Genomic DNA, 13,431 nt, shown 5'->3' with positions numbered 1-13,431 from the left:
CACCGTGATAAGTCTAGTTACTATCTGTCATCATACAAAGTTAATATAATGTTACTGACTATATTCCACATGCTGTGCATTTCATCCCTGTGACTTATTTTGTAACTGGACATTTGTACGTCTTTATCTCCTTTACCTATTTCACTTATCCCCTCAAGCCCTCCTCTCCTGCAACCACCTGTTTGTTTTCTGTATCTATGCATCAGTTTCTATTGCATTACATTTGTTTTGTTTTTTAGATTCCACATATAAGAGAAACTGTATGGTATTTGTCTTTATCTGACTTATTTCACTTGGCAAAATATCCTCTAGATCCATCCATGTTGTTGCAAATGGTACGCATTCTTTTTCTTCTTTTTTTTTTTTCAATCTTTCTGAAATTTCCAGAATTTCAACCTTTCTAGCAACATGCATAGAAGCACCTAGAAACCAATGTGTTAATCTGGATTAATCAGCAGTGTTGAGGCAGGAAAGAAAACATTAGCTTTCTACAGTGAGTCCACCTGGTGCTGATGGTCTGAGGGACTCTTCAGACTCTTTAAGGGTCCCCTAAGTGGCCTGAGGGGGCAAGGCTACCTCCAAGTCCCAGCTTATTCTTGAAGCTTTCTGTGTGTGTGTGGTTTTTTTTTTAACAATTTGGGCTACATGCAAAGTTTAACACATATCAAGTTAAAAAGTTAGACCTAGAAAAAATAACATAAATGTGGTATATTTCAATATTTGCTTGTACATATTGTTACTGGTGGCTCAGATGGTAAAGAATTTACCTGCAATGCGGGAGACCTGGGTTCTATCCCTGGGTTGGGAAGATCCCCTGGAGAAGGGAACAGCTACCCACTCCAGAATGCTGGCCTGGAGAATCCCATGGACAGAGGAGCCTGGTGGGTTACAGTCCATGGGGCCCTGAAGAACTGAACACGACTGAGTGACTTTCACTTCACTTCATTGTTATAACAACAGTGGATCAAAATACATGCTGAATAGTTAAGGAAAAAACACTTGCATTTCCTTCATTCTGGTATTCTGCACTGCGTTTTAATTAGTGTGACAATAAGACTCTCAAAAGCCATCGTGTGAACAAAATTTTTACAAAATGATTTATTACTGAAAGGCCCTAATTCCAAGTTATAGCATATTAATTTCCGAAATGTCTATAACCTAATGCTTTGTTTCTAAAATCCTTAGTGGGTCCTGGATAGAGTTTTGTCCTGAAAAAAAAAAAAAAGATAAGTTCCAGTTCTTTTCTCAAAATACTTTTAAAAATCATTCTTTTTTTAAATCTTTAAAGGCCTAGGCTGTTGGTTAACTTGAGAGAGCGCTGGGGTTGACTGACAGTGTCTGTCAGAGGCAATGAACTCCACTCCAATGCTGCCTTTATGCTGCTGTGTCAAGTTGTTCAACTGTGACCCTTCCATCTGTTCCAGCTAATCTGAAAGTCATTTAGACCCGCTTCCCCATTCATTTGAAACACAGCACATTCTCCTGTTAACACACATATGCAAAGTTGTCTGCTGTCAGCAACCTAGGGGTTTTTTTGAAAAGTCTCACTTACAACATCTGTAGAAACATTTATACAACAGAAAATCCATTTATTGACTATTACTGCTTTCCTAACTTAACTTTTTCAGACCTTTCTAAGTATAGGGCCATTTTGGATAGACATTTAGTATCTATTGTCACTCCAAATTAATTTTTAAACAGGAATGGTCACTTGACTTTGACATTTCAAAAAAAGCATTCTGTGTTATGTATTAAGACTTCTTGCGAATTCATGATCTTGTTTTCAAGGATGCAGTTTACAATTGAAAATCTTATCTTTTTTAAAAAATAAGTTTGGGAGGAAGCAGTCTAATTCATCAGACCTACTAAATCAGAATCCCTGGAGTGGGACTCTGGCAATCTGTTAATTCAAAAAGTCCTCCAAGTGATTTTGAAAATCAACCAGGTTCAGAAACAACTGATCTGATTTACTTACACTTTACTAAGATGCCTGGTAATACATGACTCTGTTTTCTTATCTGTAGGACTCTCATAAGATTCTATTAAGTAAATCACTTAACTAAAAGTAAAAAAAAGAAGTGTAATTAAAAAAAAAAACAGGAAAGCTTATTTGAGGGATTTACACAGACATTTCCTTGCATTATGTGTAAATTGAAACTGCATTTGGATGTAACACAATAGGAATACTCATACTGTGCTAAGTGAATTAAGACCTCCTTTGGTACAGACCTTTAAAAAAAATTGCTTTGCTTTATTTTAACCTGTTTCCTTCTCTGTACTTACTCTGTTAGATCTGCACTGTGTAGACCTGGTGTGATCCTGTATGACCCTGAGTGAGTTACTTCTCCTCTCTGCGACTTAGTTTATATGAGGGAATTAAAATGATTTGTAAAGTCCCTTCTAGCTCTGACAGTGCCTGGGGACCTAAAACAAGTTCTAGACAACCTTTCCTCCTGATAAAATCACTTCTAGCCTAGAATGCAATCTCCAACCAGACATAATTAGGGGATCACAAAGATAAAAAGTTATCAAGGTATTTCTGGAAAGTATTTCTGAGGTTTAGGAGTTTAAGGGACTACCCTTTGTGAAATGTTCCTAGAATCTAAATTGACAGCCCTAGCTCCAAAAGGTTTTTTTCACTAATCTACTCACAAAATGTGCCACTCTCTCCTTTGAGGTTCTATTTCCAACCATCAAAGGTTCTTTATGTTACATCTGTTGAATTTGTCCTTCCATATACACCCCATCTCCTCTTTATGTCTTGAACACGTGTAGTTGAAAGAAACATAAAACTTCTGATGAGCTGTGAGATCTTGAACAAATCATTTAATTTTCTCAAGCTTTAGGGTTTTGTTTGTTTGTTTTTTTCATTTGTAAGACGGAAATAATATCTGCTTGAGTAGAAAATAACTCCTAGGTACAAAAGAAATGAGAGAGAAGCACTTTTTAAACTCAGCCTGCTGTGCAGATGTCACTATTACTATCTGCAGTACGGTGGTCCTCCTCTGTGTCACCCCTGTGAATAAAGGATCATCTACTAAATGACTATTTGGAGACACCTTTGAAGAAAAATGGCTGGAGAAGGGAACAGCTACCCACTCCAGGATTCTTGCCTGGAGAGTACCCATGGACAGAGGAGCCTGGCAGGCTACAGTTCAAAAGGTCACACAGAATCGGACATGACTGAAGCAACTTAGCACACAGCACACCCGTACACATGGAGAAAAATGGAAGGGAACTCAAAATGTGTACCAAAAACTCTTAAACTTTAGGCATAATAAATTTACTTCTAAGAACATATCAAATTGTGCATTCTATTTTTGCATAAAGATGTCCATCAAAGCATGTCTATAATAGCCCATATGACAAGCAATCCAATGTCCATGAGTAAATCATTATCTAGTCATCATTGAAATAGTATGTAGCCATTCAAAATGGTGTTTTGGAAAAATATTTAATGACTTAGGAAATGCTCAAACTACATAGTAAGGAGTTTAAAAAAGATACAGACCTGTATTTAAGTAATATTGCAATTTTATGGCAAAATATATTGTCTAAATATATGTTAAGGAAAAAAAGATAAATTGAAGTATTTATAGTGACTGCCAATAATAGGAGTATAGATAATGTCTGTTTTCTATTTGTCTCTGTATTTTGCTTCAGAGGTTAAAGCATCTCCCTGCAATGTGGGAGACCTGGGTTTGATCCCTGGGTCGGGAAGATCCCATGGAGAAGGAAATGGCAACCCACTCCAGTATTCTTGCCTGGAGAATCCCATGGAGGGAGGAGCCCGGTAGGCTACAGTCCACGGGGTTGCAAAGAATCTGACACAACTGAGCTACTTCACTTTCACTTTCTGTATTCTGCAAATTTTTTAAAATGTATTTTTTAAAAAAGGCATCAACTCCTCCTCTCCTAAATTCCAAATCATATATTCATTCATCCATCAAAACACTGAGGATCGCCTGTCCTCTGCAGGACATGGTGGAGACATGGAGGTGGGAAACATGGTCATAGGCTTTACAGAGCTTACAGTTTAGAAGGAGGAATACTGTTCCTTATACAAAGAAAGGTATTAATAAGAAAAAGGGTCCTTAGAACAGTACAAATGAGTTGCCATAGAAGTTAAGAGAGGAAGTTTCTTTGAGGATGGAACACATAAACTGTTTATTAAATCCTGTAAGAAAGACCACTGATATAATAAGCAGTTGATATAAATGTGAAGAACTGACTCCTTAGAAAAGACCCTGATGATGCAGAAGATTAAAGGCAGGAGCAGAAGGGGATGAGGATGAGATGGTTGGATGGCATCACCCACTTGATGGACATGAGTTTGAGCAAGCTCTGGAAGTTGGTGATAGACAGGGAAGCCTGGCATACTGCAGTCCATGGGGTTGCAAAGAGTCAGACATGGCTGAGCTACTGAACTGACTGAGAAATATTTTAATATGATTAGAGTTTGCACAGACTATACCTTCTCATCAGGAAATGGAAAGTATTTAAACTTTTACTTACTAGAATGCTCTTATCAAATTAAGTCCTGGCCTGGCGAACCCCATATTTGTCCAGAAAAAAAACATGAAATTAAACGCATCAGCAATCCATTCTTAAGAGGTGATATACCCAAGAAATTATCTGAAGAGATTTCAAATAGCACAAGGTCACCAAAATCATATGGGGGCACTTGGATTCTTCTAGCTACTCTTTCAGTCCCCTAAACTCAGGAGTACAATGTAGGTACCAAAGTGAAGAGGAAAAGAACACTTTCTATCCAGAGTCCAGAATTCTCTAAGAAAGAAAATAAATAATATAGTTGAAGTCTATGATGCTGAACCCCATACTAGAATAAAAATAAAATTGTCCACAAAGCTATCCCATCTTCCACCTTCAAGAGCATCATTTTTTATTTTTAATTGAGTTGTTTGCTTTTTGCTGCTGAGTTGTATGAGTTCCTTATATATTTTTTATGTTACCCCCTTATCAGATATATGGTTTGCAAATATATTCTCCCATTCTGTGGGTAACCTTTTCATTTTGTTGATTGCTTCCTTTGTTGTATAGAAGCCTTTTAGTTTGGTGTAATTCTATCGGTTCATTTTTGCTTTTGTTGCCTATGCTATGGGTGTCATTTCCCCCGAATCATTGCAAGACTGATGTCAAGGAGCTTTTTCTTTGCTTTCTTCTAGAAGATGAATAGTTTCATGTTAATACATTTCAAGTTAATTTTTGTGTGTGATGTAAGATGAGGACCCAATTTCATTCTTTTGTTTATGAATCCCTAGGTCGCAAGAATGAATCAATGTATGCAAACCAACAAATGTGATACACCACATTAGCAGAATAAAGGATAAAATCATATAATCATCCCAACAGACACAGAAAAAGCATTTGAAAAATTCAACATTTTTTTCATGATAAAAATTCTCAGCAACTTAAGTACAGAAGGAATGTATCTCAACATGATAAAGGCCATATATCACAAACCCACAGCTAACATCAATAGTGAAAAGTTGAAAGCTCTTCTTCTAAGACCAGGAATAAGACAAGGGTACCCACTCTTTCATTTCCAATCCATATAGTACCAGAATTTTGTAATGTATTTAAATGTTGAATCACCACGCTGTACACTTGAAACAAATGTAGTATTGTATGTCAACCGCATTTAAAAGAAAACACTGGAAAATGTAGCCACAGCAATTAGGCAAGCAAAAGAAGTAAAGGGCATCCAAACTGGAAAGGAAAGAGTTAAACAACCCCTGTTTGCAGACGATGCAATCTTATATAAAGAAAATCCTAAAGATTTCAGTAAAATATTGTTAGAACTAATAAATGGATTCAGTAAAATTACAGGATATAAAATCAACATATAAAAATCAGTTGTGTTTCTATATACTATACTATATACTAAGAACAAACTAATCAAAAAAGAGATTTTAAAATCCCATTTACAATGCAATCAAAAAATGAAATATTTAGAAATTAATTTAACCAAGGAGGTAAAAGATTTGTACAATGAAAACTGTAAACTTTGATGAAAGACACTAAGAAGACACTCATAAATGGGAATATCCTGCATTCATGGATTTGTTGGAGTAGGAAATGGCAACCCACTCCAGTATTTTTGCCTGGGAAATCCCACAGACAGAGGAGACTGGCAGGCTACAGTTCATGGAGAGAGAGAAGCTGGAACAAACATCCCAAATTGACACCCTTTTCGCTGCTTTGCCCCAGAGACAGCACAGTAAGGGTTCTGTCAACACTGGCAGAATACAGGACAGTTACATGTCCCAGAGTTCCTGGGACAGCCCTGGCTTCCACCTGTTGTCCTAGAATACTTATTTCCTGTCACTCTCACAGTGGCCCCAGGTTGGATAATACATATTCAGGAGCTTTGGGTCCACTGAACTCAGGAGGGGGACAGCCCCAGAGAATGTTGGTATCTGGTATCTTGGTAACGCTGATATCTGAATGAATCAGAGAATGTTAATGCTGGTATCTGAGTGAATTAGAGAAATGTTAATGCTGGTATCTGAACAAACCAGAGAATGTTAACACTGGTATCTGAATGAATCTCAGCCTCTCTCCACCTAGACTCTACCGAGGGCACAGTGAACCAGCCAGAACAGCCAGGTAGAGGAAAGATTCTATTATTTGCCACCAGGTCCCTAATGCAGCCACAGGGTACACACATATATCGCTTTCATTTGTGTTTCATTCATTCTCACACCTTCTGGGAAAGCTACTTGAGTGTGCTTAGAAACCCCATCTCCCAACTATTAAGCTGGGGGGTGGGGTGCAGGTCAGGAACAAATGTGTGACCCAGGGTGGTCACACAGAGCATTTCAAATCCTTGGTTAGGGGGTTGGTTCAGGAATAGACATGGGACCCAGGCTTGGTTGTTCAGAGTACAACCCTGGATTGCTCACATCTGAAAAACTGCCTCTGCTACAGGACACCTGACAACCTGGAAAATCAATTTCAGGATATTTTGGAAATTGGTTGAATCGCTGAGGAGTTAAGAGAAAGCTTGGTGTCCTTGGCAACAATCTTTACCCTATGAGGACAGTCTACCTAAGAATGGAATCAACACAGAGGAAAGGCAGGGTAGACAGAGTGGTGGAGAGAAAACGACAAATCCTAAGGACGGTGTCTAAATCCATGTATCTAATGAGGCCCAAAGTTAGTTTCCCTAAACTTTTAAGTTAGGGGTGAAAGTGAGAGTGGAAGTCGCTCAGTCATGTCCGACTCTTTGTGACCCCCATGGACTATACAGTCCATGGAGTTCTCCAGGCCAGAATACTGGAGTGGGTAGCCTTTCCCTTCTCCAGGGAATATTCCCAACCCAGGGATCGAACCCAGGACTCCCACATTGCAGGTGGATTCTTTACCAGCTGAGCCACAAAGGAAGACCAAAGTTAGGGGTAAAGTTACTAATTTCCTTTTCTAAAAAACTGAGTTTAAGTTGGATTTCTAGCTCTAGAAAAACAACAAGAACATTCAGTTCAGTTCAGTCGCTCAGTTGTGTCCAACTCTTTGTGACCCCATGAATCGCAGCATGCCAAGCCTCCCTGTCCATCATCAACTCCTGGAGTTCACCCAAACTCATGAGCATCGAGTCAGTGATGCCATCCAGCCATCTCATCCTCTGTCGTCCCCTTCTCCTCCTGCCCCCAATCCCTCTCAGCATCAGGGTCTTTTCCAATGAGTCAACTCTTCACAGTGGATGTTGGCAATTTGATCTCTGGTTTCTCTGCCTTTTCTAAAACCAGCTTGAACATCAGGAAGTTCACAGTTCATGTATTGCTGAAGCCTGGCTTGGAGAATTTTGAGCATTACTTTACTAGCATGTGAGATGTGTGCAATTGTGCGGTAGTTTGAGCATTCTTTGGCATTGCCTTTCATATATATGTATGTGTGTGTGTGTGTGTGTGTGTGTGTATATATATATATATATATATATATATATAAAATCTTGGAACACAGTGAAATGCTTTTATTTCGGTATGCATCCACATCTAAGAATTTAGTGGTCCTGAACAGAAAAGTGGAAAAATCAGCCATTTGCCAGGAGTTTCAAGGATCTGCTGTGCACACTGAGTTCTTTCTTAATCCCTGCTAACAACCAAGAGAAGCAGCAGTACCAAAACCAAAGTATGCAGCAAATTCAAGGTTCTTTTTGTTCCAGTTGTCAGCTTTCAAATTAGACCTAAATGAATTGCAAGGATGACCAAATGAGAGCCCTGTTTATAACTTCTTCAATTTTTAAAAGCAAAGCAATTACAGGAAAAGAAAACAATTCATTCAGGGAAATTGTGTGTGTTTGCAAGTGCTTTCTGGGGCCTTTCTCCAAGAGTAACCACCAAGGACTCTGAGGGCTGACAGGTCTCAGCACCCCTGATGACTATACTTTTCACCTTATCAAAGCCTGAGCTAAAAAAACAAAACAAACAAACAAAAACCACACACACACACACACACACACACACAAACACATCAGCTGACGATGACAGCAGAAGGTGACAGGGGTGAGAACCCAATATTCATTTCCCAGGCTGGTGCGTGCGTGCTAAGTTGCTTCAGTCATGCCCAACTCTGTGCGACCCTATGGACTGTAGCCCGCCAGGTTCCTCTGTCCATGGGGCTTTCCAGGCAAGAATACTAGAGTGGGTTGCCATGCCTTCCTCCATAGGATCTTCTCAATCAAGGGATCTCGTGAAGAATAAATGTGGTTCCAAAACTAAATGAGGGAGGTCAGAGACTCTTTCCAGCCTTACCTGATGGCTTCTGGTCAAAGCAAGGAAGTGTCATGGTAAAGTGCTGGGTGGTGATGGTGCAAAAAGGGACTTGAGGAGGAGGAAGGAAAAAGGAGCACCCTTCAATTAAAGTGGGGTGAGAAGATATGGGGAAAGTCCTGAATTCCTCACCAAAGGCCAGTTTCAGGAAGGGAGCAGAGGGGGTTACGATCTATGCCTCAGCCAGTGGTGGTAGTGGAGGGTGGGGGAAAGGATGAAGGCTTGGAAGGGGGGTGCATCATTTAAGACTTAGAGAAAGAGGCCAGGGATGCAGACAAAGCACCCTCACCCACTCAGCAGCATCCCACAGGCTGTGACTGGAAAGCTTCACGTCTACTCTAGCAAGTCACCCCAAGCTGAGGGCTACTGCAGGGAGGGAGGGAGGCAGGGGGAGGGGAAAGGGGAGAAGGCAGAGACCCCACGCCATGTAATCAGCAGCAAGGTGACTGTGTGAGGTGTTTTTTCACAGTTGAGTTAGATGTGCCCCGCCAGTTATGATAGGAATCAATTAAAACATACTTTCTTCACCCCAGAAGTTTAACTATGTGGACAGTGCTTATTTTGACAGGATGAATTGTTAGAGCAAAACATACATTTCAAATGGACAAAAAATAGCATCAGTTACAGTATCTTAAGCTGCCCTTGAATGGGAGCTTTCTTTCCAGTACTTCGAGGTCTACAAGACATGTCTAGAGAATTTACTACTGTGGAAAATGAAGACTGCTTATACTGAAGGGGGGTAGGGGAGGGTCTGTGATTTTCCTTTTTGATTAACTGCTGTAACACTGTCCTTCAGGCAGTTGAAAAAGTGAAACTGTTAGTCACTCAGTGGTGTGTGACTCTTTGTGACCCCATGGACTGGGGTTCCGCCAGGTTCCTCTGTCCACCAGGCAAGAAAACTGGAGTGGGTTGCCATTTCCTTCTCCAGGGGAATCTTTCTAACCCAGGGATTGAACCCAGGTCTCCTGCATTGTAGGCAGATTCTTTACCACCTGAACTACCAGGGAGTGTCTCAGGCAGCTGGGGGAGCTTCATATTTTCTTTAGACACCATTAGGCACCAAAGCTCTTGCAGAACAACTCCGATGCTACATGAATCCGGCCACTCTGCTAGCACTGACATGGTTCTTGGGTCCACCACTCCATTAGAATTATTAACTCCATTCAGATGAATTTTTGTTACAAATCGTACAAAAGGGAGGTGCTTCTGGGTATTTAGGTCCACATTCTATTTTAAGGGTGTATATCTGGTTTTCATAAACTGTTCTTGGTGGCCCAATCATCATCCATGTCCATATTGTAAGTGTCCATTGTTATTGTCTAGATCCCAGCTAGCTGTGCCATCTCTTACTCCTTTCTGGCCTTCTTTGAGTTCTTCCAACAGCCAGAAATCACAAGGGACTTTTACTTCCAAGCCCATGGTGGCTGCCGTCTTGTATCACTGTGGCTTAAAGGCCTATACCCGTATATCTGAAGACAGGTCTCATGTCCCCCAATTATAGTCATCCTCATATGCCACGATTCCAGATCTCTACCACATTGCTCCTACTGCTTTAGGGGTCTCCCAGAACACACCTCCACCCTTGATTAGATGCATTACCATAACAGCCAGGAGGTATTAAGCATTTAGTATTAACCAGGCAATGCGCTGGGCTTCCCCTATGGTTTAGCGCATAAAGAATCCACCTGCAATGCAGGAGACACAGGAGATGAGGGTTCAATCCCTGAGTCAGGAAGATTTCCTGGAGAAAGAAAACGTCAACCCACTCCAGTATTTTTTCCTGAAAAATTCCTTGGACAGAAAAGTCTGGTGGGTCACAAAGAGCCCACAGGGTCACAAAGAGTCAGACACAATTAAGCACTAGGAATTGTGCTAAGTTCTTTACAGTCCTCATCTCATTTAATCCTCATAGCAGCTCTACAGAGGTGGGTCCTATGATTATCTCCATTTTACAGATGAGAAAACTGAGGTTTTGAAGATTAAATAACTTTCCTAAGGTGATGTAGATATTAAGTGACAGGTCTGGGCTCATAGTTTGAATAATGGAATTCATACTCATTTCACTACTACATTAATACTGCTTTTGTGGCCTGGGACAGAGGGTCTTATATTACACATGCTGCTGCTGCTGCTGCTAAGTCGCTTCAGTCGTGTCCGACTCTGTGCGACCCCATAGACGGCAGCCTACCAGGCTCCCCCATCCCTGGGATTCTTTACCAGCCAGGCAAGAACACTGGAGTGGGTTGCCATTTCCTTCTCCAATGCATGAAAGTGGAAAGTGAAAGTAGGAAGTCACTGGGTCGTGTCCAACTCTCAGCGACCCCTTGGACTGCAGCCTACCAGGCTCCTCCGTCCATGGGATTTTCCAGGCAAGAGTACTGGAGTGGGTTGCCATTGCCTTCTTCTATATTACACATAGGAACTTGCAATTGCATTTGTATACAGACTACGCAATGTCAATAAAATATCTGTTAGGGGAAGCACACTGATTGAAACTGTCCACCCTGGCCAGGTACCATAGTAACTATTTGCATGAGTTGTTTTACGACAGGAAGTCCCGGTAAGGAACACAGAACTAATAGGCCTCCACCAACTGGAAGAGTTCAGGAAAGGTCAAAAGGAGACACCACATGTCTGACCACCTCCCAGAATCCTTCTCTCTGGCATCCATTTGGCTGAACAAGGCATGCACCACCAGGAAGGACTCTGAGTCAGAATGATTGGCTAAAGACAACCCGGAAACTAATCCCATCACCATAAAACCCAACACTCAAGCCACATGGCAGAGCTGTTCTTCTGGGTTCCCTTGCCCTACTGCTCTCCGCCCGGGTGCCCTTTCCCAATAAAATCTCTTGCTTTGTCAGCACATGTGTCTCCTCGGACAATTCATTTTCGAGTGTTAGACAAGAGCCCAGTTTTGGGCCCTGGAAGGGGTCCCCCTTCCTGCAACATACCCATGAGAAAATACATTTCTGCTGTTTTCAGCCACCAAATGTGTGACAATTTGTTACAACAGCCATAGAAACTAAGGTAACTACTGGGTAGCTTCAGATCCTACTTCCCCAAACCAATGAATAAATTATATCTCCCAATCTTGAGCCTCCAACAATGTAAAGTATATCATGCCTTGACTTTGATCACAGCCTCTACATAAATACTCATTAACTGCTAAAATGGAGACCGGACACAGAACCTTTTGTGTCATTGTCAGAAAGGGACTCTGGCTTCACAGTGGGAACTACCAGACAAAAGGGCTTCCTGGTTTAGTAAAGAAATTTGGGAAATACTGGTTTGAAAACATTTGAAAAAATTTCTCTACTACAGGACTTCTCAGAGCCTTTAATATGCTAATAAGACTGTGAATCTCCAAGGAGCAACTTGGTCTTCAGTGTTCACCAAGCTTATTTCATTATAATCACCCTACCCCTGGGAATGGGCTTCCCTTGTGGCTCAGACTGTAAAGGATCTGCCTGCAATGCAGGATACCTGGGTTCGATCCTCGGGTTGGGAAGATTCCCTGGAGAAGGGAATGCTACCCACTAAAGAGCCTCTTGATGAAGGTAAAAGAGGAGAGTGAAAAAGCTGGCTTAAAACTTAACATTCAAAACATGAAGATCATAGCATCCAGTCCTACCACTTCGTGGCAAATAGATGCGGAAACAGTTGAAACAATGGCAGACTTTATTTTCTGGGCTCCAAAATCACTGCAGATGGTGACAACAGCCATGAAGTTAAAAGAAGCTTGCTGCTTGGAAGAAAAGCTATGACTAACCAAGATAGCATACTAAAAAGCAGAGACATCACTTTGCCAACAAAGGTCCATATAGTCAAAGCTATGGTTTTTCCCAGTAGTCATGTATCAGATCAGATCAGTTGCTCAGTCGTGTCCAACTCTTTGCGACCCCATGAATCGCAGCACGCCAGGCCTCCCTGTCCATCACCAACTCCCGGAGTTCACTCAGACTCAAGTCCATCGAGTCGGTGATGCCATCCAGCCATCTCATCCTCTGTCGTCCCCTTCTCCTCTTGCCCCCAATTCCTCCCAGCATCAGAGTCTTTTCCAATGAGTCAACTCTTCCCATGAGGTGGCCAAAGTACTGGAGTTTCAGCTTTAGCATTATTCCTTCCAAAGAAATCCCAGGGCTGATCTCCTTAAGAATGGACCGGTTGGATCTCCTTGCAGTCCAAGGGACTCTCAAGAGTCTTCTCCAACACCACAGTTCAAAAGCATCAATTCTTCAGCGCTCAGCCTTCTTCACAGTCCAACTCTCACATCCATACATGACCACAGGAAAAACCATAGCCTTGACTAGACGAACCTTTGTTGGCAAAGTAATGTCTCTGCTTTTGAATATACAATCTAGGTTGGTCATAACTTTCCTTCCAAGGAGTAAGCGTCTTTTAATTTCATGGCTGCAAATTGGACCATAAAGAAGGCTGAGTGCAGAAGAATTGATGCTTTTGAACTGTGGTGTTGGAGAAGACACCTGAGAGTCCCTCGGACTGCAAGGAGATCAAACCAGTCAGTCAGTCCTGAAGGAAATCAGTCCTGAATATTCATGGAAGGACTGATGCTGAAGCTGAAACTTCAGTACTTCAGCCACCTGATGCGAAGAATCAATTCACTGGAAAAGACCCT

The 13,431-nt window shown here is 41.4% G+C and overlaps 1 pseudogene; it reads right to left on the bottom strand.

Moving 5' to 3' along the window:
• The window catches only part of LOC129654207 (ubiquitin-conjugating enzyme E2 variant 1-like), a 50,625-nt pseudogene that overhangs the window by 27,227 nt on the left and 9,967 nt on the right, over positions 1–13,431 (bottom strand).

Source organism: Bubalus kerabau, chromosome 5, assembly GCF_029407905.1.
Source record: "Bubalus kerabau isolate K-KA32 ecotype Philippines breed swamp buffalo chromosome 5, PCC_UOA_SB_1v2, whole genome shotgun sequence".
In the NCBI taxonomy this organism is placed as follows: Eukaryota; Metazoa; Chordata; class Mammalia; order Artiodactyla; family Bovidae; genus Bubalus; species Bubalus kerabau.
The sequence above is the reverse complement of the archived record's forward strand: the minus strand, read 5'-3'. Positions and strand labels throughout refer to the sequence as shown.